This window comes from Lepus europaeus, chromosome 12 (assembly GCF_033115175.1).
Source record: "Lepus europaeus isolate LE1 chromosome 12, mLepTim1.pri, whole genome shotgun sequence".
Classification (NCBI taxonomy): domain Eukaryota; kingdom Metazoa; phylum Chordata; class Mammalia; order Lagomorpha; family Leporidae; genus Lepus; species Lepus europaeus.
The window spans coordinates 8,355,575-8,378,823 of NC_084838.1; the positions used below are offsets into that span (position 1 = coordinate 8,355,575).

The window sequence follows — 23,249 nt, forward strand, 5'->3', positions numbered from 1 at the left end:
TATGTTAAGTGCTCAAGTCAACTACAGGAAAAACACACAGACCATTATATTAATGACCCCTAAGTTAAGGGTCTCCATTCTCCATGGGGCCCTCAACTCTGTCCTTGAAATCTTACCTTATTTCCCAGCATGCCAGCTTGTCAGAGGAACTCATATTTTATTCTTTAAAATTTATTTACTTGAAAGGCAGAGAGAGAGCGAGTGAGCAAAGCTTTCATTTGCTGACTCACTCCTCAAATAGCCACATTGGCAGGGGCTGGACCTGGTGAGACCAAGAGCCAAGAATTCTATCTGGGGGCTGGCGCTATGGCGTAGCCGGTATAGCCGCCACCTGTAGTGCCAGCATCCCACATGGGTGCTGCTCCACTTCTGATCCAGCTCTCTGCTATGTCCTGGGAGAGCAGAAGATGGCCCAAGTCCTTGGGCCCCTGCATCCACGTGGGAGACCTAGAAGAAGCTCCTGGTTCCTGTCTTCAGATTGGCGCAGCTCCGGCTGTTGCGGCCAACTGGGGAGTGAACTAGCGGATGGACAATCCCTCTCTCTGCCTCTCCTTCTATATGTAACTATTTCAAATAAATAATTTTTTTTTTAAAAAAGGAATTCTATCTGCGTCTCCCACATGGGTGGCAGGGACTCACTTGTGCCATCATCTGCTGCTTTCCCAGGCACGTTAGCATGGAGCTTGATCCCAAGTGGGGCAGCGGAGCTCTTTACCCAGACTCCAACACGAGATGCTGGCATTGCCATTGGTGGCTTAACCTGCTTCTACACAGTGAATTATTTTAACCCATAGTCAAATAACTTCTTGAGGGCAGAGTCTCTGGCTTTTTTTACAGCTGAATCTCCAGTGCCTAGGCTTGGCACCAGTAAGTCCTGCTATTGACCGGTGTAGTAACAGTGGTAAGCACTCAGTATTAGCCACGTGCTTGGCTGCATTCTATGGAGTTCTATGTATTAGCTCATTTAATCCTCACAACGGTTACGACTTGTCTGTTTCAGTCTTTTTTTTTAACGATCTATTTTATTTATTTGAAAGTTATAGTGACAGAGATAGATAGAGACAGAAAGAGATCTTCCATCTGTTGGTTCATTCTCCAAATGACCATGATGGTTGGGGCTGGGCCAGGCCAAAGCCAGGAGCCAGGAACTCCATCAGGATCTCCCAAGTGGGTGCAGGGGTCCATGTACTTGGACCATCCTGCTGCTTTCCCAGGAGCATTAGCAGGAAGCTGGATGGGAAGTGGAACAGCCGGGACTTGAACCAGCACTGATATATGGGGTCTGGCATTGCAGGCTGCAGCTTAACCTACTGTGCCACAAGGTCTGGCTCCGTTACTTTTGATTTTCGTTCTACAGATAAGGAAATTTAAAGAGGTAGCTTGGGGAGACGAAGCTACACAACTTCCAAGTGGCAGAGAGGGTGTTCAGTCTTTAGACTCCATGAGCGACCCGCAGGCCCAGTTGATTTCGATTGCACACAGGTCTGGACCGTGTGAGGGACGCCCAGGCAGCTGGGTTTGACTGGAGTCCAGAAAAGAGGAGAAAACGCAGCGTAAGGCTTGGGGGGAGGTGGGGGAACCTACCCAACCTTTCTGTCCACCCGGCAGAGCGCCCTGACAGGTCCCTGCCGGAACCACGGAGGGCAGGTGCAGGGCGCGCCCGCACCGACCGTGCGGTGCCAGCACCCAGCACCCAGCACCCCGGGCGCCTCCCTGCCGTCCTGGCCGCGGACCCGCATCTCGGCACTACACACGAGGGAGGTCGCGGCACCTCCTGCGGTTGCGTGCTGCCCGCCACCGTGCGGCCCCTCACCCCGTTGATTCTCACAGCCACCCCGTCATCCCGGAGCTACTACTACGGACGGGAAAGCCGAGGCTCAGAGGGGGCAGCTGCAGCGTCCAGGGTTACACTGCAAGTCAGAAGCGGCATTCGAACCCAGGGCTTTCGGATACACGCGCTAGGCTGCTCGTTCCTCATTTCTGGATGAACTGGGGCTCTTCTCAGTGGAGAGAAAGAGGGCTCCACGGGGAACGCTGACGTCGATTTCCGTTCCAGGAAAGCCGGGCGCGAGCGAATCTCGCCGGGATTCCCAGGCTCGGACCCAGGCCTCTACCGACACCAGAGAAGAACGCGCATGCGCACGCCCCCCCCCGCCCCCGGGAAGTAGCGCTCGACTCTGGAGCATGCGCACTGCGTTCCCCAGCCAGCGGCGCCTTCCTGGTCGGGGACTTCCGGTGCGCGGGGGTGCGGTTCCGGGTCGTGGCGCGGCTCGGGATAACAGGGCTGCTGCTCGGCCGGTCGGCGGCGGCGAGCAGCCGGGACATGAGGGCTAGCCCGGGCGACGGCAGCTGAGAGGGCCGGGAGGAGCACCGGTCCCCGAGGATCCCGAGAGTGCAGAGTCGGGGCAGGGGCCGGGAGGCGTGGGGGAGCCGGGCCCTCCTCTCAGGAACGTTTCCCAAGGCCAGCCCGGCCCGTAGTGTGGAAGCAGCTTCAGGTAAAGGTTGCCCCAGCCGCCAGCTCCCTCGCCCGCCGGCCGGCCAGCTCGGCCTCTCACGGGGCCTGGCGGCTCGGACCCCCGGCGCTGCCTGCCCAGCGGGCCGCCCGTCAGGCCCTGCTCCGGTGGTCAGCGGCAGCCGTTGCCTGGCCCCTTCCAGGAGCGGAGGCCGCCGTGAGCCTGACATCCGGGTGTGGACCCCTCGTGTGGGGTGGGGGCGTGGGCGCAGGTGGCTCCTGCGGTTCCGTAGGTGCCCTGCTCTTCACAGTGTGAACATGGAGCTCTTGCAGTGTTGCGTGTGTGGTCCCGTCTCCTCGTCCCCCTAAACGGATAAACAGCCCCGCTGAGTTTCTGTTAGCTGGAGTGCTGCGGGAACTTTGGGTCAGTTTTGTTTATTTGTGGGAGTCTTCTGGATCTGTTTAAGGCTGGAGAAAAAATTGTGTTACACAAGAGTAGTAGTTTAACCAGAGACACCCCCCCCCCCCCAAATTGACTCAGAAATCCGGTAAAACTTCAATCTGAATGAATGCAGGTGCTCTTTGAAGCCCACCAAAGTGGCACTGTGGAACGCATCATGTTGTTGTAAACCCAAATCGGCAAAGTTGAAAACTTCCCAGGTGTGACCCAGTAGCGGTATACCGCTAGAAAAAGCTGGACATCTCGTTCTGTTTGGACAGGCAGGCGGGGTGATCTTCAGTGTTAAAACCCACCAGGACAGCTAAAGAGGCACCATGCTGTAGCCTCGGGTGCTGAGAGCCGAGGCCGGGTGCTCCAGTGGCGCCGGGAGCGCTCTTGATGAAGTGATAATGGTTTTCATCCTCTCCAGCGTACCCACGTGCAAGCTCTCTGGGCCCGTGGGGTGTGCTGGTAGCCCCTCTCCCTTTCAGCTGGGTGCTCACTCCCACTGTGGGCTGCTGTGGGCCAGACCACACTCGTGCCTGTGCGCCCCCTGACCTGGCTCGGGACAGAGGCCCCCACTCGGATACGTTGCTCTAGGCTCTCACATCGCCCTGGCGCAGGGCGTGAGGTTTCCCCTTTTCTGTTCGTCCTCTTGGGAAACGTCCCTTGGCCTAGCTGAAGTTGGCCTCCCTCACCCAGTTTGGGACAACCCCAACTGGAAACGATTTCTCTAGAATCCTATAAACACTCGTTGTATTTACAGTTATTTCATTTGGCAAACAGTTAACTGAGTATGGGTGTGTGCCAGGGGCAGTACTAAGCAGTGTGCAGATACATCAGACTGGGTTCTGGCCTGCGGGGAGCTCAGCTTACTGAGACAGATAAGGAAATTATAATTCCAACACAGTGATCAGTACACTGAGTTCTTTTTGTGATACATTTGTATGGAAGGGGGATTGGTCACTCACTTTTGAGGGGTGGGATATGGCCAGGGGATGCTTTGTAATACAGTCTTTATTCAGTATTTATGTATTGCATGTTATATGTAAGTTTTTCTCGTTTTGTCATTTTAACCTCAATTTATAGATTAGGAAGACTCAGGATAAATGATGAACTGATACAAGACAGCCATGGTCAAACCCAGATCTGATGCTTAAATCTGTACTTTTCCATTACTTGGCTTGCTTGCTTTCTGATCCCATAGCTATCTAATCAAGAACATCCTGAAACTATACAAAGGAAAAAAGATGAATATTAAAGTGGATGGTACTAAGAATCATTTGAATGTATCACACCCTTCCAGGGCAAGTTGGTAGTAGCTGGTCACCTCAACTTTGAATATGGGCAACGCAGATAGTTTGTAGAGAATTAGCATGGGCTCTGTGTTCAATTCCTGGTCTCTCTTCTGACTAGATAAGTGACCTTTGGCAAGTTTCTCAACCCTAGGCATCATTTTCCTCAACTAGGCGTAGGGATGAGGGAGGATACTGACCTCACAGGTGTTCAGAATAGGTGGTGAGCTACTGTGGATAAAGGTCCTGGTGTAGGTTGAGCATCCCTGATCCAAAAATCTAAAATCTGAAATTTTCTTTTTTAATTTCTTTTTTTTTGAGAGGCAAAAGGACACACAGTTCCCAATCACTGGTCCACTCTCCAAATGCCTGCAGTGGCTGGGCTGGACCAGGGCCAAAATCAGGAGCCAGGCACTCAGTCAAGGTTCCCACATGGATGGCAGGAACCCAGTCGCTTGTTCCTGATTGCATCAGCAGGAAGCTGGGAGTCAGGAGCTGGAAATGGGGAGGGACCCCAGGCGCCTTGACATGTGGGCTTCTCAAGTGGGTTCCAGCCGCCGAGCCAAACACCCACCCCCCAAGAGCAGAAACTTTGAGCACTACATGACTGTCAAAAAGTTTCAGTTTTTGGAGTATTTGGAATTTTGGGTTTTTGGATTAAGCCTATGGAAATACTTCAAAATCTGAAAAAAATTAAAATCCTATATAGTTCTGGTCTCAAATATCTTTTTTAAGATTTATTTATTTATTTGAAAGTCAGAATTACGCAGAGAGGAGAGGCAGAGAGAGAAGTATTCTATCTGCTGGTTCACTCCCCAGCTGGCCACAATGGCTGGAGCTGTGCCTATCTGAAGGCAGGAGCCAGGAGCTTCCGCCAGGTGTCCCACGCAGGTGCAGGGGCCTAAGCACTTGGGCCATCTTCTTCTACTTTCCCAGGCCGTAGCAGAGAGCTAGATCAGAAGTGGAGCAGCCGGGACTTGAACCGGCACCCATATGGAATGCCCGCACTGCGGGCAGTGGCTTTATTCACTATGCCATAGCGCCGGCCCTGAGTCCCAAATATTTTGGATAAGAGACATTCAGCTTGTGCATGGTAAAGCCTCCCAAGACGACAGTTGTGAAATTCAGAGGAACAATGCCTGTGACTGGCTCTGGAGTGTGGATGAGCCACAGCCTGAGTAAAGCAAGCCGTCACCTCTTTGAGCAGAGTGTCGGGGTACAGGGAGGGGCAGTAGGAGTCAGCGTCTGGGAGATTGAGTGCCAGGCAAGAGGGGGAAATTCTAGTGGTCTTGCTTTTTTTTTTTTTTTTCCCTAAATGCTTTATTTCTTTGAAAGAGTTACAGAGAGGGAGAGACAGACCTTCCATCTACTGGTTCACTCCCCAAATGGCCAGGGCTGCGCCAGGCTGAAGCCAGGAGCCAGGAGCTTCTTCCGGGTCTCCCATCTGGGTGCAGGGGCCCAAGCACTTGGGCCACCTTCTGCTGTTTTCCCAGACACATTAGCAAGGAGCTGGGTCCCAAGTGGAGCAGTTGGGGCTTCAGCCAGTGCTCTCATATGGGATGCCAGTGTCGTAGGTGGCCATTTAACCCACGATACTACAACAGCAGCCCTGGAAATTCTAGTTTCTGCTCATAATTTTCACGATTAAATACTATGAGGATGTCTGATTCACTCAGCAGGGTCAGGCAAAATGTTATCCCCTGGGGACACAAAGAAGAATAAAACCAGGTCGCCTCCCTGAGGTGCTTGACATTGCAGTGGAGAAATGTGTGCAGGAGAAACTGCAGTAGGTCCTGTAGGTGGTGAGTGTGGAGGCCCCACAGGTGCTGCGAGCACACAGCAGTGCGCGCTGCTGGTCGTGCTTACTTGGCTCAGCACTGTGGTGAGTGCTTTATCTCATTTATTCTTGCGTGAGGGGGTGTTATCAGCATCCCAGCTTTACGGATGAGGAACTGGGCCACTGAGAGGGTCAGTAACTTCCTCAGTCTGTGCAGCTGGGTGAGGAGTGAGATCGGGGGATTTTCCACCGGGCTTTGGAATTTGTACTCTTCAGGGTTACACCATGTTGCTTGTTCTTTGTGGTGTGGATGGGGACCCTCTGGAGAGGCTTGTAGGTAGGGCTGTTCCTTCAGCAGTAGCTTCAGCACAGTAGTCACTGCTGGGCATTTGGGTCACTGCTGGGCATTTTATTTATTTGAAAGAGTTACAGAGAGAGATAGAGTAAGAGAGAGAGAGGTCTTCCATCCACTGGTTTCCTCCCCAAATGACCACGAGGACAAGAGCTGAGCGGAGCTGATCTGGAGCCAGGAGTTTCTTCTGAGTCTCCTGTGTGGGTGCAGAGGCCCAAGGACTTGGGCATCTTCTGCTGTTTTCCCAGGCCACAGCAGAGAGCTGGATCGGAAGTGGAGCAGCTGGGATTGAACCAGTGTCCATATGGGATGCTGGGGCTTTAATCCACTGGGCCACAGTGCCAGCCCCTAAAGAAATCTTTATATATATATATTTCTTTGTGGTGGTGGTGATGGTGGGGATTTTGCTTCTTGACTTGTAACTGAAGATTTCAGAAATTATTTTTTTAAAATATATCGCCCATTGGAAATTATTTTTAAAAAAACTTTTTTATTTATTTGAAAGGCAGAAAGAGAGAGATTGAGATCGAGATCTCTGTCCTCTGGTTCATTCCTCCAAAGCTCTGCAGTAAGCCAGGGCTGGGCCAGGCTGAACCCTAGAGCCCAGAACTCAATCTGTGTGCCCATGCAGTTGGCAGGGACCCAAATATTTGACCTATCATCTGCTAACTCCCTCGGTGCGCGTTAGCAAGAAGTGGGGCTCAGAAGAACAACTGGGACTCAAACCCAGGCGTTCTGATGTGGGACTCAGGCACCCCAGGTGGCATATTAACTGCTGTGCCAAACACCGTCTGTAGAATTGAGAAATTCTCACGGTCAGCTGAGAGACTTTGCTGAAAGTCTTTTATTCTGACATATCGACCTTGTTCAGGATACAATGATAGATGTCAAATTAACTCAGAATCTTCATTAAATTTTGTACATCTCCCTCAGGGGTCTCCAGTCCTGTGTTGAGCATGTGCTTCGGTAGCAGCACGGGCCGTGGTGAGCTGGTGGCACGTGCCCTGCCTGAGCGGCACACGTGCTGCTCACCTGCCAGTGCTTGTTGCCACCTGAGGATCCAGCGTCTCTAGGTCGTCTGGTTTTTTTCTGAAAGGATGCTGGCAACCTGGATTTTAATAAATTTAGCTTAAAAAATTACGTTTAAGAAATTACCACATGGACCTGAACACATTTGTGAGCTGCGTACAATCCTAGGCACCCTGATAAGCCTGGCTGCTGAATTTTGGTACCCGCTGTTCAAGGCAGGAGGTGCAACACCATGTGGTGGTTGCTGATCAGAAGTCTCCTGGCAGACTGCAGAGTGAGGAAGCCTTGTAGCCCCTGCCTTTACCTTTGGGAAGTGGCAGAATGAATACCTTTATTATATAATCCGGCAGAATTTTAGGAGGGATGACGTGAGGAACTTACGCATTTGTTTAGTGCTCTTAAATGTCGGAGGCCACCTGACAAACCACACGGAGACACGCAGCACTCAGTCAATTCATCACCACGTTTATTGCCTCGTCGCGTTCCAAGCCAAAGTAGGGGGCCCGGCGATGAGGGACTGGAGGCAGTCTCCCTAAGGAAACCCTTCAGTCTCCAGCCCCGAGCACACAGAAAGACAAGGTTATATACCCCAGACCCCATACAGATAACATTCATTGTGTGTAATCATGCATAGCACAGGAACAGAGCAAGTTTACAAAGTAGCAATGATCAGGGTACAAGCTCTGCAGATAGAGCAAAGAACATCATAGACCTTCATCAGAAGTCACATCCTGCCTGCAGGAAACAGGATTAGATAAGGGACAGCCTCAGCCTGCTGCATCTCATGTCGGGCCAGGGCCACTGGCCCCGACATCTCCCCCTTCTTGTTTGTACAAGAATGGCCTGGTGTTTATGGTAACCGGTGTCTACACTGTCCAGAGGGCTGCGGGGGAGGGCCCATCCCCCACAGGTCCCTCGCGTTAAACGCTGAATGGCGTGGACTCGTGCCTGTCTTAGGTGCCCCGCAGCGCTTACTCTGCTTACCCGTCATCAAGGATACAGGAAGCATGTCCTGCCCTCTGTCTTAGGTTGCTAGAGAAGCCTGCAAGTGCTTACCCGTCGTTGACTACCGGTCCACCCTAAGAACAGTGTAGGAACAAGCGGTCAACGAGGCAGTTAGGGAGAGAGAGCGCGAGGCTACCATGGCCTGGAAAGGCAGTGCACAAAACATTTTCCAACAATGCAAGCTAAAATCACAACAAATAGTAACAATACCATTCCTAGGAACAATTCTTTAAGCCAAGAAAAATCAGGCAACCAAGATGTAAGCCAGTCAAAGAGGCCGGAGCCTTTATCCCGGGTGAAGTGTGCTGCCAATTTACGTAGGTTTTGTATTTTTAGAGTAATACTAAATGAATTGTCAGTAAGGTTGAAACAACACATGTTTTTTACTTGATTGCATTTTTTATGATGAAGTAATAGAAGATAATCTATGGCTGCCCTATTATCTAGAATACCCTGTCTCAGGACTTGCTGTTCATCGTTAAGCAGAGATAGCGCTTTAGAGGTGCTGTTGATGTTTTTTACCATAGCACAGGCCAATTTTACTACAGTCTTATAAGCTCCTACAGCTAAGCCAGGGACTCCTACAAGAGAGAAAGTCAGTGCGTCAACCTCCGCCTTGGAAAACAAATTGACACTTGCATCACATGACTCGTCCAAGGTCGTCAATGCATGTCTCTTACTGCGTACAGTCTGATTAGCGGTGAGCAAATCAGGAGAAGGAAGGAAAACAGTTAATCGACTAAGGCAACAATGGGTGCCATCAGACATGTTAGCAGGGATGTAATTGAAAGTGAAATTGCCACAAGAGAAAAACCATCCTTCGGGAAGAGGGATGTGCCCTGTCCCATAGGAAATTGAAAGAGTTTTGTTACAATGCAAACCATTTCCCAAGTTCGTACATTTTGAGGTACAGTTTTTTATCTCCGCACAAGTGTCATTTTCGGTGACAGCTATTCGAGGAGTCCAAAGCTGTATCTCTTTTGCAGGTATTTTATATGACGGAGTACCCCAGTTATATGAGTCCTGATAAGTCACGATTTTGTTAGGGAATCTAGCGAAGAATGTAAGCTTTTTGAGTTCCTCTGCTGGATGACAGACGGGCAGAAGGCATGAACTTAAAATGGTTCCCACATGTACATCTTGTTGAAGGCAGATGTTGTCAGAACCTGCAATTCGGGCGAGGCGCATCCAAATGTTATCAGACACAAAGGAGGCTCCACGAATAGCAGTCAGATCGCCACAGACCATAAGGCATAGAATTAACTGTCTCCCCTGCATCCACTCCATCTCCAATGACTGGTGATTGTATGTCTTCTTTCGGAGCCCAGGCGGCTGCGTTGCAGCCTATGAAAAAACAGAAACAAACAAGCGATGCCTCGTGACCTATGTGTCTGTAGTCACGGGCGGTTGGTTAATCTCAGGCACATAACCTGCATCAGTACCGGGTAAAGGCACAAATTGGCGTGTCAACCGCGTCGGGATCCAGATGTTTTCCACGTCAGAGGGCGTGACTAGGACCGCACCGCACTCCTTCCGGAGGACAGGATCTGGGCCCTTCCATTGGCCCGTCACTACGTCCTTTTACATAACTAATTCCGGAGCGGTGGGCGTAGTATTCCCAGAACTTGTAGCTGGCACAGGAGATTTTTGACCTCTTATATTACCAAAACCTGTGTTTCCTGAGGTTGTTCCGGAAGCATGCAATTCTGCGGCGGTTAAGCCTGAGGTCTTGAGCGTTAAAAAGTTGAGAGTGAAGAGAGCTATGGCAAGATGAGTTTTAGGGGAGCGGAACTGCTTCCCTATGCCCCCTTTTTGCTTTATGAGAGTAGCTTTTAAAATACCATTGGCCCGTTCTATAATGCCCTGTCCTTGGGGGTTGTAAGGGATCCCTGTGACGTGATGGATAGAAAAAAGGGCCAAGAATTCAGCAAAAGCTTGTGAGGTGTACGCTGGGCCATTGTCTGTTTTTAGGGTGCGGGGAATGCCCCAATTAGCAAAACAGTGAAGTAAATGGTCTTGAACGGCAACCGCATTTTCCTTGGCTGCCGCCGTTGCCATGATGACACGAGAAAAGGTATCTACTGTCACGTGAAGACAGGATTGTCGGCCAAAGGGAGGGAAATGAGTCACGTCCATTTGCCAGACATCATTAGCATAAAGACCTCTGGGGTTGACGCCTTCTGATGGTCTAGGGGTAGAGGTAATGCACAACGGGCAGGCTCGGATAATTTGAAGAGCTTCACGCCTGGAAAGGCCATAATGCTTGCACAGAGTGCGTGCATTAACATGCCACTGCCGGTGAAAATTTTGCGCTTCTAAAAAGGCGGAGCATATCAATGAAAACCTGGATAAAGCATCAGCTTGTCGGTTACCCTCAGCCATGGGCCCCGGGAGGTTGGTGTGGCCCCGGATGTGGGCAATGTGCACTAGTTGTTGCCTTTGTCGTAAGGCAGCCTGAATGGTAGTTAAGTACTGGAATACCGTAGATTGAGGGGCTATGACAGCAGGATGATCGAGGCGACGAACGGCTTGCACCACGTAGTAACTATCACTGACAATATTAAGAGGTTCATCATAAGTACACAAGACTTTTGCCACGATTGCTAATTCTGCATGTTGAGGAGAGTTGGAGTCCGTTACTGTTTTTAACACTCCTTTGTCACTGATCGCAGCGCCGTCAGTATAAACGGTTAATGCACCAGCGAGGGGGCTGTTAGTTACCTTTCTATGAAATTGAAGTGGGGTCTCCTCACAAAATGTAAGAATTGGATTAGAGGGATAGTGATTATCGATATTGAGATTTAGCGTGGCGGCCAGGTATGCCCACTCCCAATTCTCTTGACACCAAAGCTCTATGACCTCTTTAGCCAACGGGAGAATAATGCCAATGGGATACATACCTAAACACTGCACAGAGCGTTCTACGGCGGTCAGGGCCAAGGAGCCCAAGGATTGAGAGAGCTGCAATATATTGCGAGGCTGACTATGGGAAGGGTAAACAAAGCTTAAAATGGCTCCCTGCCACTGGACTGCATAAGGACGGTCTTTTACTATGTAGATAAGAATTAGAAGTTGTTTTGTTAGATCTCTTCTTTGAGCCTCAGTTTGTTTTAAGGCCTTCTCTACCATCTTTATTGCCTGCAAGCTCTCCGGAGTTAGCTTACGCAGGGAGGTTAGGTCAGGGTCACCCTTAAGTAAGTTAAACAAGGGACTCAGTGTGGAGGTGGGTAACCGCACATAGGGCCGAATCCAGTTGATGGAACCACATAACTTTTGTAATTTGTTAAGTGTCATAAACTCTGAGTAAGTAATATGGCAATCCAAAGGGCTCACTCTGTTACCCTCAATCTTGAGTCCTAAATATTGGAGAGTGTCCCCTTCTTGTATTTTTTCTGGAGCTATGTGGAGATCCCATTTGGCTAAATTTTTGCTTAAATGAATAAACATGAGTTTAGCATCTTTATCTGTGGGAGCTGCCAATAAGATATCATCCATATAGTGAAGAATTTGGAACGCAGGGAAAGCCCTGCGTGTAGGTGCTATAGCAGCATGAACATACAGCTGACAAAGAGTGGGGCTATTTGCCATACCTTGGGGGAGCACCTTCCATTCATACTGGTCAAAAGGGGCTGCATTGTTTGTGGAAGGGACGGAAAAGGCGAACCGTTGTCGGTCTACCTTGGCAAGTGGTATAGAGAAAAAACAATCCTTGATATCCAGAACTATAAGGACCCAATCCTTAGGCAAAGCAGTAACCAGCGGAAGCCCTGGCTGTAGAGCTCCCATAGGCTGCATTTGTTTGTTAATGGCTCTGAGGTCGTGTAGTAAGCGAAATTTCCCGGACTTTTTCTTTATAACAAATATAGGTGTATTCCAAGGAGATGTGGACGGTTGAATGTGTCCTCTCTCCAACTGTTCTGTGACCAGAGCATGGACCGCAAGCAACTTCTCTTTCGAAAGGGGCCATTGAGGAACCCATATAGGGTCTTTACCTATCCAGGTTATTGTCAAAGCTTGCGGTCTCACAATGGCCCCCGGGGAAAACCCAGACCACAACGATCCGTTTGCCCAATCGCTGGGATGGGTTGGGTGATTCCTTGTTCATATTTTCCTAGCCCCTTCCCTGATGTGTAACCTGTCCTTTCCATGATGTTCCATGCTACGTTGGACTCATTAGTTAACCTGTAGTAATGTTAATACATCCCTCCCCCAGAGGGTCACAGGCACATCACATACATACAGCTGAAATTGCCCAGTATGTCCCTCCTCATCTGTCCAAGTAAGGACAGCGGAACTGCGAGCCGGTGTCACAGCAATACCTAGTCCTACTAAATTACCCTCTGATTCTTGTTGAGGCCATTTTCGTGGCCAGTCTGTATTAGCTATGACAGACACATCAGCTCCCGTGTCCAACAACCCTCTAATTTGTTTGCCTTTAATAGTTAAAACATAAAATGGCCTGTGATCTAAGGTCATAGAAAGAGCGGCTAAATGCCCTTGTTCCCCTCTGTTATCCTTAGGGCTCGGCCACCAGAGAAATTGTGCAATGGTATCTCCATCATTGATTACAATGGGCCCGTGCTGGGCGCTGGCGAGAAGGAAAAACTTACTAGCAGGAGTAGTGATTAAGCCAGGAACAATTTGGATCCCCTTTTGTAACTGTGTTGCTTTTCCTAAAAGGATGCCCGCTCCAATTTGAGATGGGAAGTTGTCTTTGTTGAGTGGAATCGCCTGCGGACCCATGGCGGGTGTCAAAATTACTGGGGAAGCGGCCGTCACCTCCCCCACCATTACTCGGAATCGCTGAGTGTCTGAAATTGTGGCTGCCTGCGTCCGAGTGACGCCTTGGGTCGGGCCCTGGCAGCAAGGGCCCTTTGGAAGTTTTTTTGAGTGCTTCTTTCAGATAGGGGCTTTCCTTGTTTATCCTTTTTTGAGTAACAATCACTGACCCAATGATTACCTTTGCCACATCGGGGACACAACCCTGGCTGATTGCTAGAAGCTCGGCTTCTAGGAGCCATGCATTCTCTCTTGAAATGCCCAACTTTGCCACAGTTGAAACAGGTACCAGCCCGATTACTGGCATGCCCGGCACGCTCATTTTGAGTCTCCAGCCGCGCCGAATATACTCCAGCTGCGACATCAATCTGCACATCTCTGCAAATTTTCATGAAAGTTGTTACATCTTTGTGCTGCCAGGGTCCAGCGTCTCACGGCAATGTTTGTTCGCATTTTTATAGGCCAATCTGCGTAATAGAGGGGCTGTTTTCTTGGCATTTGCGAACAAGTTTCCAGCAGCCTCATAAAGCCTATTTACAAAGTCCGCATAAGGTTCATTGGGTCCTTGAAGAATTTTTGTAAGACTGTACCGAATTTCCCCTTTTTTAGGTATCACCTTCCATGCCCGCATACCACAGTCCTTAATTTGTTGTAGAAGTTCCACTGGGTACCTAACCTGCACTGCATCGGTATTAAAATTACCAATGCCCAAAATCATGGCCTCAGTCCAATGCCTACGGGCCCCATCAGAACGGGCATTTTCAGCAGCTTTGCTTCTAGCCAGCTCCTGGAACCCCGCCTGCCAGAGGAGGTAATCCCCTCCGGCGAGAACAGCACGTGTCAGATTACGCCAATCATTAGGTGTAAGTCCCTGGCTGGCAAGCATGTCTAGAACTTGATAAGTAAATGGGGCCTGTGGTCCATACATGGTGACTGCCTTTTGAAGTTCCTTGAGCTGTGAAAAGTCTATGGGGGCCCAGCCTCTATCCCCATTGGCATCCTCTGTGACTGGGAAGACTGCCTTTGGGTCCTTAAATTCCTTCCACCCTCTAGCATGTTTCTTTCTTTTCCTCTCCTGACTTGCCGCATGTGCATGAAACCCCCACTCTGGTCTTATTCTTAAGGAAGGATGGGGCTGTTCCGTAGGCAATAGCTGAAGTACTCTGGGCTGGCCTGTAGGCTGTTTGCGTCTCCTCTCTCCAATCCTTTTAGCTCTGTCTCTGCCCCTGTCTGGTCCAACTAAAGACGTATCCGTGTCAGCTTCTGTCTCACTCGAGGAAGAGGAGGAGGAAGAGGAGGACGTAGCCTCACCATCAGAGGGATAACCCGGAGGTGGCCCGTCCCCCCACCAAGGTTCTGGGGGCTCAGGTTCTGGTGGGGCTGAGGGCACCACTGCGGGCCTCCTATGCCCAGTTTGGTTGGTAACCTCCTCAGCCGCACTGTCTCCTCTTTGGCTATTAGCCCTGCTCTCCTTTTCCATGCAGTCAGATGCTGCTAGCAAACACTGTACCACCTCCTCCTGATCACTTTCAAAAGCCTGATCAATGCATCGCCACAAGCGCCATACCTCTGGTGAGAGCTTCTTTCCCTTAAGATGTTTTCCCAGCTCTCTCCACTTTCTATGTGTGAGGAGGCATTCCTCAGTAAACCAAGGCGTATGGCTCCTTACAATGTCAATAAAGTCAGAAATATTTTGTCCTGCAACCGGCGTCCCGGCGCTTTTTAACAAGGCCTTTATTATCCTTTTTATAGTCTGATGTGACTGTATATTTCCCATGGCTATAGGAGAGGCTCCCCGGGCAAGCCCTAGTCTGCCACGCCCTACTCGTGCTTATGTGCCTCCCTTTTAATCCCTACGGCCTGCTACCGCCGCAGCCTTCCCTCTTACAGAGGCTTACCTGTGGATGAGATGAATCCGAGTCACGGCACCAGCTGTTGGAGGCCACCCGACAAACCACACGGAGACACGCAGCACTCAGTCAATTCATCACCACGTTTATTGCCTCGTCGCGTTCCAAGCCAAAGTAGGGGGCCCGGCGATGAGGGACTGGAGGCAGTCTCCCTAAGGAAACCCTTCAGTCTCCAGCCCCGAGCACACAGAAAGACAAGGTTATATACCCCAGACCCCATACAGATAACATTCATTGTGTGTAATCATGCATAGCACAGGAACAGAGCAAGTTTACAAAGTAGCAATGATCAGGGTACAAGCTCTGCAGATAGAGCAAAGAACATCATAGACCTTCATCAGAAGTCACATCCTGCCTTCAGGAAACAGGATTAGATAAGGGACAGCCTCAGCCTGCTGCATCTCATGTCGGGCCAGGGCCACTGGCCCCGACACTTAAACACTTTTATTTATTTTTTAAAAAATTATTTATTTGTCTGAAAGGCAGAGTTAGAGAGAGGGAGAGACAGGAAGATCTTCTGTCTGCTGGTTCCTTCTCCAGATGGCTACAACAGTCGGGGTTGGGCCAGGCGGAAGCCAGGAGCTTCATCTGGGTCTCCCATGTGGGTGTAGGGGCCCAAGCACTTGGACCATCTTCTGCTGTTTTCCCAGGCACATTAGCAGGGAGCTGGATTGGAAGTGGAACAGCTGGGACTTGAACTGGCGTCCATATGGGATGCCTGCATCACAGGTGGCGACTCTGGCCCCATGGTCAGTGTGTTTTATGTTAACCAGTTCTCTTGTGTGTTTTGGTCTCCGCGATACGGTGAAGTGATATTGTAAATTTGCCGAAGGCTTTTGTGTCCTTTATTTCCTTTAATCCTGTGAGATAGGTGGTATTAGAAAGGGGATAATCATAGCTTCTTGAGGCAAAGAAACTGACATCCAGCGAATCGCAGTTTAGTAGGAAGTACACTGGTACACTGGACCGAGGGACGTGAGTTCTGAATGTAGCTATGCCTCTTACTCCCTGGAGTTTGGTCAGGTCACTCACAGGCCTGTGGGTCTTTTTTCCCCTTCTGGATGGTAATGAGCAACATTCAAGTCTTGCTTAGGTCTTTCCAGGTTGCCAGGCTGTCTGATTCTAATTGACCTGCTTAAAGTCACTCTGCTGGTGGCTGACAGACCCCCGTGGGGAATGGCTCCGATCTAAAGTGCTGCTCCTTCTCCTCTCCTGACGGCAGGTAGGGAGCCAGGGAGCCGCTGCTCAGCTCTTCCCGCCGCTCTTTGTTCATTGCTTCCTTCGGGAAAGGACCTTGATGGGCCAGGCACTCCCCGAACACATGCAGTGCTTTGTTGACTGAATATGCACAAGATTGAAAGGGGGCATAGAGACACCCCGGCAGAGGGAGAGAAATATGGTCAGGGAGTTCCCAGCCCAAGAGTTTAATTTATTTTTATTTTAATACCCAGCTTCCATAAGGTGGAAATTGAAGAAATATTGGTCTTCGAGATACATTGTTTTCATTCATATGCTATTGTATGAGGAAATAACATAGAATATAAAAATGAAGAAAATAAATCCTGAGCAGTCATTCAGAATTTATTAACTCTAGTTGGCAGCAGTCTAGATATATTGGAGGAATAGATTTAATATAGAAAACACAAAATTTGGACCGAAAGTAGAAAACAGTTTTAAGTGATTGAAAGTGAGAAAAATGGGAGAAACCACTTAAAAAACAAACCTGAAATTCTGGAAAGAGCAAGGAGATATTAGAGTAACTATTGGAATTAAGTTATAGTAATTGTTTTTGAAATAAATTGAATATTATGTCACATTTACCCCTAAACATTTGCAGTGTTAGATTCATAATATCCTATACTTGAGTGTACTTTTATGAATATGCTTTTATTATTGATGCAGGAGAAATGGACTAAATGTGTAAAATTTCAAAAAAATAACATTTTTAGTTCCCTATGGGCTCATTTTAAGGTACTGTATTATAAATAAGTACTGTTTCAGCAGAGAAGTAGGTAGAAAGTTATTTAAAGGAATTATTTTCTTTTGAAAACGAAATCTTTAAACTTTTATTTGCTGACATAAAGGAGACTAACAGAGGACTGAGTTGTAGTCTTGAATCTTGAAGCAGTGTGTGGTGGGGTTTTGGAGTCACACTTGGCCGGAGCCGTGCAGAGTGGGGACACTGATGCTAAATGAAACAGGTTAAGGACCATGGTGCTTCTGGAGACTTGCAGGGACCAGCATCCTGGGCACAGGAGGTTCAGCGTTAGTGTAATGTAACAAGCTGTGATTCTAATGGAGTGGTTGTAAAGGAGTGAGACTCATGTTCCTGTCTGGATCATTAAATAGTTTATTCGTTTCTGATCTGCTTTGTGAATTAGTATACCTGCCTACTATGGCAATATGGAAAAAGGTTTCCAGTATCTTATTTTTAGGCTATAAAATGAATTGATCTGCTAAATAACAGCACTTTCCATTTTTTTTGTGCCTGTCATTACCATTTGAAATGCTTTGAACAAGGGTTATTATGTTGTCCCCATTTCCATTTTACAAATGCTGAAACTAAAGCTTAGAGAAATAAAATGATTTGAGATGTGGAGCTACCAATAATGGCAAAACTGGGACTTGAGCTGTTGTCTTCCCAGTTTAAATATAGTGCTGTAGATTTGATATTGGAACTGGCCCTTGTCTTGGGATTGTCATTGGCTCTGTTGTGATTCCTTATTCATTTAAACTTAATATTTACAGGAAGTTATCATTGGTTATGTTGTGAGAGTGCTTGGTTGTAGGTAACCTTATGCTCTGAAGTTTAAATATTTAATAAAAATCTAATACTCATTGCCAGCAAAGGTTGATGTTGAAATGGTCACTTATATTTTGCTAGTGGAAATGTAAATTGATAAAACCTTTTCTGGAAACCAGGATTTGGCAATATGAATGTTAATCATAAGTTTTAAGGAAAAGCATGCTTGGCTTTTGAGCTTATAATTCCACTTTTAGGAATCTTTGTCAATGAGATAATTAGAGGGATTGAAGAATTCATGTTCAAAGACGTTCATTATAAAAGCAGAGTAACGGAGACAGAGTGCTGGGGGAGAGAGAGCTTGTGTCCATTGACTCACTCCCCAGATGCCCACAACAGCAGGGGTAGGCCAGGCCAAACCAGAAGTCGGGAACTCCATCCATATCTCCTATGTGGGTTTCAGGGACTATCACCTGCTGCCTCCCGAGACTGCGTTAGCAGGAACCTGGACTGGAAGTGAGGGAGCCAGAACTTGAACCAGGCATTCCGATTAAGTGACTTAAGGCTCTGCACCAAATGCCCACCCCAACAAATTTTCTTTTAAAGATTTATTTGTTTGACAGGCAGAGACACACACATACACATACACACAGAGCAAGCAAGAGAGAAACAGAGGTCTTCCATACACTGGTTCATTCCCCAAATGTCTGCCATGACTGGGAATGGCCCAGCTGAAGCTAGGAGCCTGCAACTCCTTCCAGGTCTCTGATGTGAGTGGCAGGGGCCCAAATACTTGGGTCGTCTTCTGCTGTGTTCCTGGGTGTGTTAGCAGGCAGCTGGATCAGAAGTGGAGCAGCTGGGACTTGAACCAGTGTTCTGATACAGGATACTGGCTTCGCAGGTGGCAGCTTAACCCACTGCACCATAGTGCCATCCCCAGTTTTTAATAATTCCAGTTTCAGGTTGACATTTACAAATATGCATGGAGCCAGTGACTATCATTTCAACCAACAGAGTATTCACTAATGCAGGTGATTCTGAAGTTATAAATGGATTGTATTTTCTAATCAGCTCTCACTGTAGGTTAGGAGTGGGGAGCGTCCTGCTGTGGGCCATGTGAGACTGTGGAATCACCTGGTCTAGCCTTGCCAAGGCAGCTGCAGGTGGGACAGACTTCAGAAAATCTCCAGCAGGCTAATTTTTAAGTTGATAATTTTGTATGGGCTGCGAATGATGTTATAAAATCTAAGTGACCATTGATGGAGAAAAGGTTCCCCACCCCTGCATAGTTACTTTGCAGTTAGAACATGGTTTCCATGTCTTGACTAAGATTCTCAGGCCAGGCTCCCCAATATCTTAAGACAATATCCTGGAAGAATAGTATTCGTATTGGTACTGATGCACCATTGCTACCATCACTTCTTCAGTGGCTAATGGGACAGCAAGTAGGCTTGTGACAGCTCTGTCCTTGTTTTCTTTCCTTTTTTAAAAAAGATTTATTTATTTATTTGAAAGTCAGAATTACACAGAGAAGGAGAATCAGAGAGAGAGGTCTTCCATCCGCTGTTTCACTCCCCAGGTGGCCGCAATGGCCGGAGCCACATTGATCCAAAGCCAGGAGCCAAGAGCTTCTTCCAGGTCTTTCCACACGGGTGCAGGGGCCCAAGGACTTGGGCCATCTTCCACTGTTTCCCAGGCCACAGCAGAGAGCTGAATCGGAAATGGAGCAGCCGGGACTGCAACTGGTGCCCATATGAGATGTCAGCACTGCAGGTGGCGGCTTTACCCATGACACCACAGTGCCAGTCCCCCTTATTTTCAGAGAACATAATCCTATTGCCAAGAAGTTGAGATTGGCCATTGAATAGAGAGCTCTTTTATGAGTTGATTGCTTATATATTGGGAAGTTCTTTTTGGTATGGAAAATTGTGTGTTAAAAAAGATAAACAGGCATGATAAAATTTTAAAGACTTTATTTGAACAGATAGTGATTTGTGAACCACACAGTCCTATATAGGAAGAACATGGAAGTAGAACAGAAAATATTTGGTTATTATATATAGTTGACTTATTTGGTCTATCCTGTTGAAGGTCCCTATAATTTTGTCAATTGCTTTCTACTGGTTGAGCTTAAATTCTGTTATTATTTAATACACACGTGCACAAGAATTAGCACAAGTTGAGTTTTGCTTATGTTTGCAGATCAAGCAGGGTCGGCTAAGATATCTTGATTCACTTTGCTCAGGGATTTTTTAGGCCTCATCTCTGTTCTATTTGCTTTAACAAGTATGAATTTCTATCTCACTTTTTATTTTGTTAAGGGAAAATTGATCAAAGTTTGGATTTAAATTTTTTCTGGTAACAGTAATCATTATGAACATTAAACTGTCATGAATTGTTGCCTTTTATTCTTTTCTAATTATTATACATTTTATAACTGAAATGGTTTCATCATGTACAATTAAGCATGGTGACCAGTTTGATTTTTTTTGATGTGCATGATCATTCTTGTATATAGAAATAAAAACATGCAAAAGATTTAATGAAGTATTTGAATGTATTTAAATTAGAAAAATATCAGGCAAGTTGTTTCTTTTGTAAACTGCTTCTGTCCAAAGCATTCTTTATATTATCAGAATGAAAAATGACAGCACTTTGTCATCTGTTCAAATTGATATTGCACTCTTTGCAATGACAGCTGAAAAGGCCCACAGGTGCCATATAAAGAGGTGACCATGTTGTCATATTTCATTTCGGCATCCCTCTGCAAAGCCATAATTACCTAATTAGGTTGTTAATTAGGAGATTAGCATTTCACTATATTGATAGAATGCTCTGTACTGGCGTGGGGCTAGATACAGATTTGTCTGCCCTAATTTATAATCTCTGCCTGTTTTGTACTTATTTATTTGCTTAAGATCCTGGTGTGGAGCAGTTCAGTTTACCTGAGAAGCAGTTTGTTTATAAGCTAATGAAGCTTTGATCACTGGATTAAGGTTGCTGAGTTAAAATATGAACCGAATTAAAAATGTCACATCTTCACAATGACAATAAAAATTCCAAATTGGTATAACTTGTATTTTTGTTAGCCTGGGCAACAAATATATGGTGAGAATTTAAATTGTTGCTGTAAAATACAAAATATAAAAAACTAAATCTGAAATATGCTTGATTTATGTAAACTAGACAAGAAAATTATGTCTTTAATGACAATATTATTTATACTTGAGACTTACAAAATATGTTAAGTGTTTTGAATGTGTTTCAGAAACTGAAACTTGGTTAATAACTTCAGAGGAAATATTCAGTGTTCAGTTTGGACTTCCTTAGATAGTCATGCATCAGAGTGTATTTCATTTGTACCTTCTGTCCATTAGCCTGTGCTTGGAACATTCTCTTCCCACAGTCCTTGCAGTCCTGAGTACTTATGGAATTTGAAGTATTTCACAGTAACCTTCACTGGGTGAGCTGTTTGGAGGAAGCACAATAATTTCTGGGGGATGGAGGATGCAGGGGATAGGGACAAGGGAAAGTTATTTATTTACTTTTTAAGATTTATTTATTTGAGAGGCAGAGTTACAGACAGAGGGAGAGACAGAGAGAAAGGTCTTCCATCCACAGGTTTACTCCCCAAATGGCCACAATGGTCAGAGCTGGGCTGGTCTGAAGACAGGAGCCAGGAGCTTCTTTCAGGTCTCCCACGTGGGTGCAGGGGCCCATGCACTTGGGCCATCCTTCGATGATTTCCCAGGCCCTAGCAGGATCTGGATTGGAAGTAGAGCAGCTGGGACTGGAACCTGTGCTTAAGCACAAGGTGGAGGCTTAACCTGCTATACCACAGCACTGGCCCCTATATCTGTTTTCACTGTATTGTTTGTAGTTTACATTATTTGTACCTTTTTCTGAACGATGCAGGAACAGCATTCCCATTTAGGTGGTAATTTAGCTCCTTTTGATTGTGTTTGATGTTAATGTTATAGAAAATGCATGTGTGCTTAAGTCCTTTCTTCCAAATGTGTTAGGAAGAATTACATTTCTTAGGGCTGGGGTTGTGGTGCAGGTTAAACCGCTGCCTGTGATGCACCTTTTTTTTTTTTTTTTTTTTTTTGACAGGCAGAGTGGACAGTGAGAGAGAGACAGAGAGAAAGGTCTTCCTTTTGCCGTTGGTTCACCCTCCAATGGCCTCCAAGGCTGGCGCACTGCGGCCGGCGCACCGCGCTGTTCCGATGGCAGGAGCCAGGTGCTTCTCCTGGTCTCCCATGGGGTGCAGGGCCCAAGCACTTGGGCCATCCTCCACTGCACTCCCTGGCCACAGCAGAGAGCTGGCCTGGAAGAGGGGCAACCGGGACAGGATCGGTGCCCCGACCGGGACTAGAACCCGGTGCGCCAGCGCCGCAAGGCGGAGGATTAGCCCATTGAGCCATGGCGCCGGCCTGTGATGCACCTTGTGGGAGACCCAGATGGAGTTCCAGGCTCCTGGCTTCAGCCTGGCCCAGTTCTGGCTGTTGTGGCCATTTGGGGAGTGAACCAGCAGATGGATGATCCCTCTCTCCCTCAATCAATCAATCAATCAATCTCTCCCTCCTTCTCTCTGTGTCACTCTGCCTTTCAAATTAATTAATTAACTTAAAATTATATTTATTTCCTTTAAAAATTTTTAACTGAGAGGCAGAGTGTTGCATTAATTGTTAAGCTAAATGCCCATCCTTTGATTTGTATTTCATGTCTACAGCTTTCTTTAAAAGATTTAGGGGCTGGCATTGGGGTACAGCAGGTTAAGATGCTATCTGTAATGCTCACATGCATATGAGCGCTGGTTTGACTCCCAGCTGTTCCACTTTCCATCTAGCTCCCTGCTAATGCACTTGGTAAGGCAGTGGAAGGTAGCCTGAGTGCTTGAGCCCCTGACCTGGATGGAGTTCCAGGCTCCTGGCTTCAGCCTGGCCCAGCCCTGGCTGATGTGTCCTCTTGGGGAGTAAATCAGGGGATGGAAGAGCTCTCTCTATAAGTCTGCCTTTCAAATAAAAAAATGTTTAAAAGTTTTTTAGGGAACTAGTGTTGTGTCTTAGCAGATTAAGCTACTGGCTGCTCCACTTCTGATCTAGCTCGCTGCTAATATGCCTGGGAAACAGTGGAAGATGATTCAAGTCCTTGGCCTCTGCCACCCATGTGGGAAACTCAGATGGCTCCTGGCTTTGGCCTGGCCTAGCCCTGGCTGTTGAAGGCATTTGAGGAGGGAATCAGCAGATAGAGGATCTGTCTCTCTCTAACTGTGCCTTTCAAATAAATAAATCTTTTAAAATATTTTTATATGAAGAAAATTTTATATGCAAAATTTTTCAGTTAGTTTAACTCTTTTTGCTTTTGCTTTTTTTTTTTTTTTTAAATTTGAAAGGCAGAGAGACAGAGCTTCCATTTGTTGGTTCACTCTCCAAATGCCTGCAACAGCTAGGACTGGGTGAGGCTAA

At 47.3% G+C, this 23,249-nt stretch overlaps 1 protein-coding gene across 5 annotated transcripts in view; it reads left to right on the forward strand.

The window, feature by feature from the left end:
* The first annotated feature begins 2,247 nt into the window (after positions 1–2,247).
* The window catches only part of MAPKAP1 (MAPK associated protein 1), a 268,601-nt gene continuing 247,599 nt past the window's right edge, over positions 2,248–23,249 (forward strand). For 3 of the 5 annotated variants that reach the window (XM_062207530.1, XM_062207533.1, XM_062207534.1), the window contains exon 1: positions 2,249–2,495. The gene's annotated coding sequence lies outside the window, so the exon portion shown is untranslated. Of the gene's footprint in view, positions 2,496–23,249 lie in introns of all 5 variants that reach the window. The other 2 variants (XM_062207532.1, XM_062207535.1) reach the window with 2 other exon arrangements.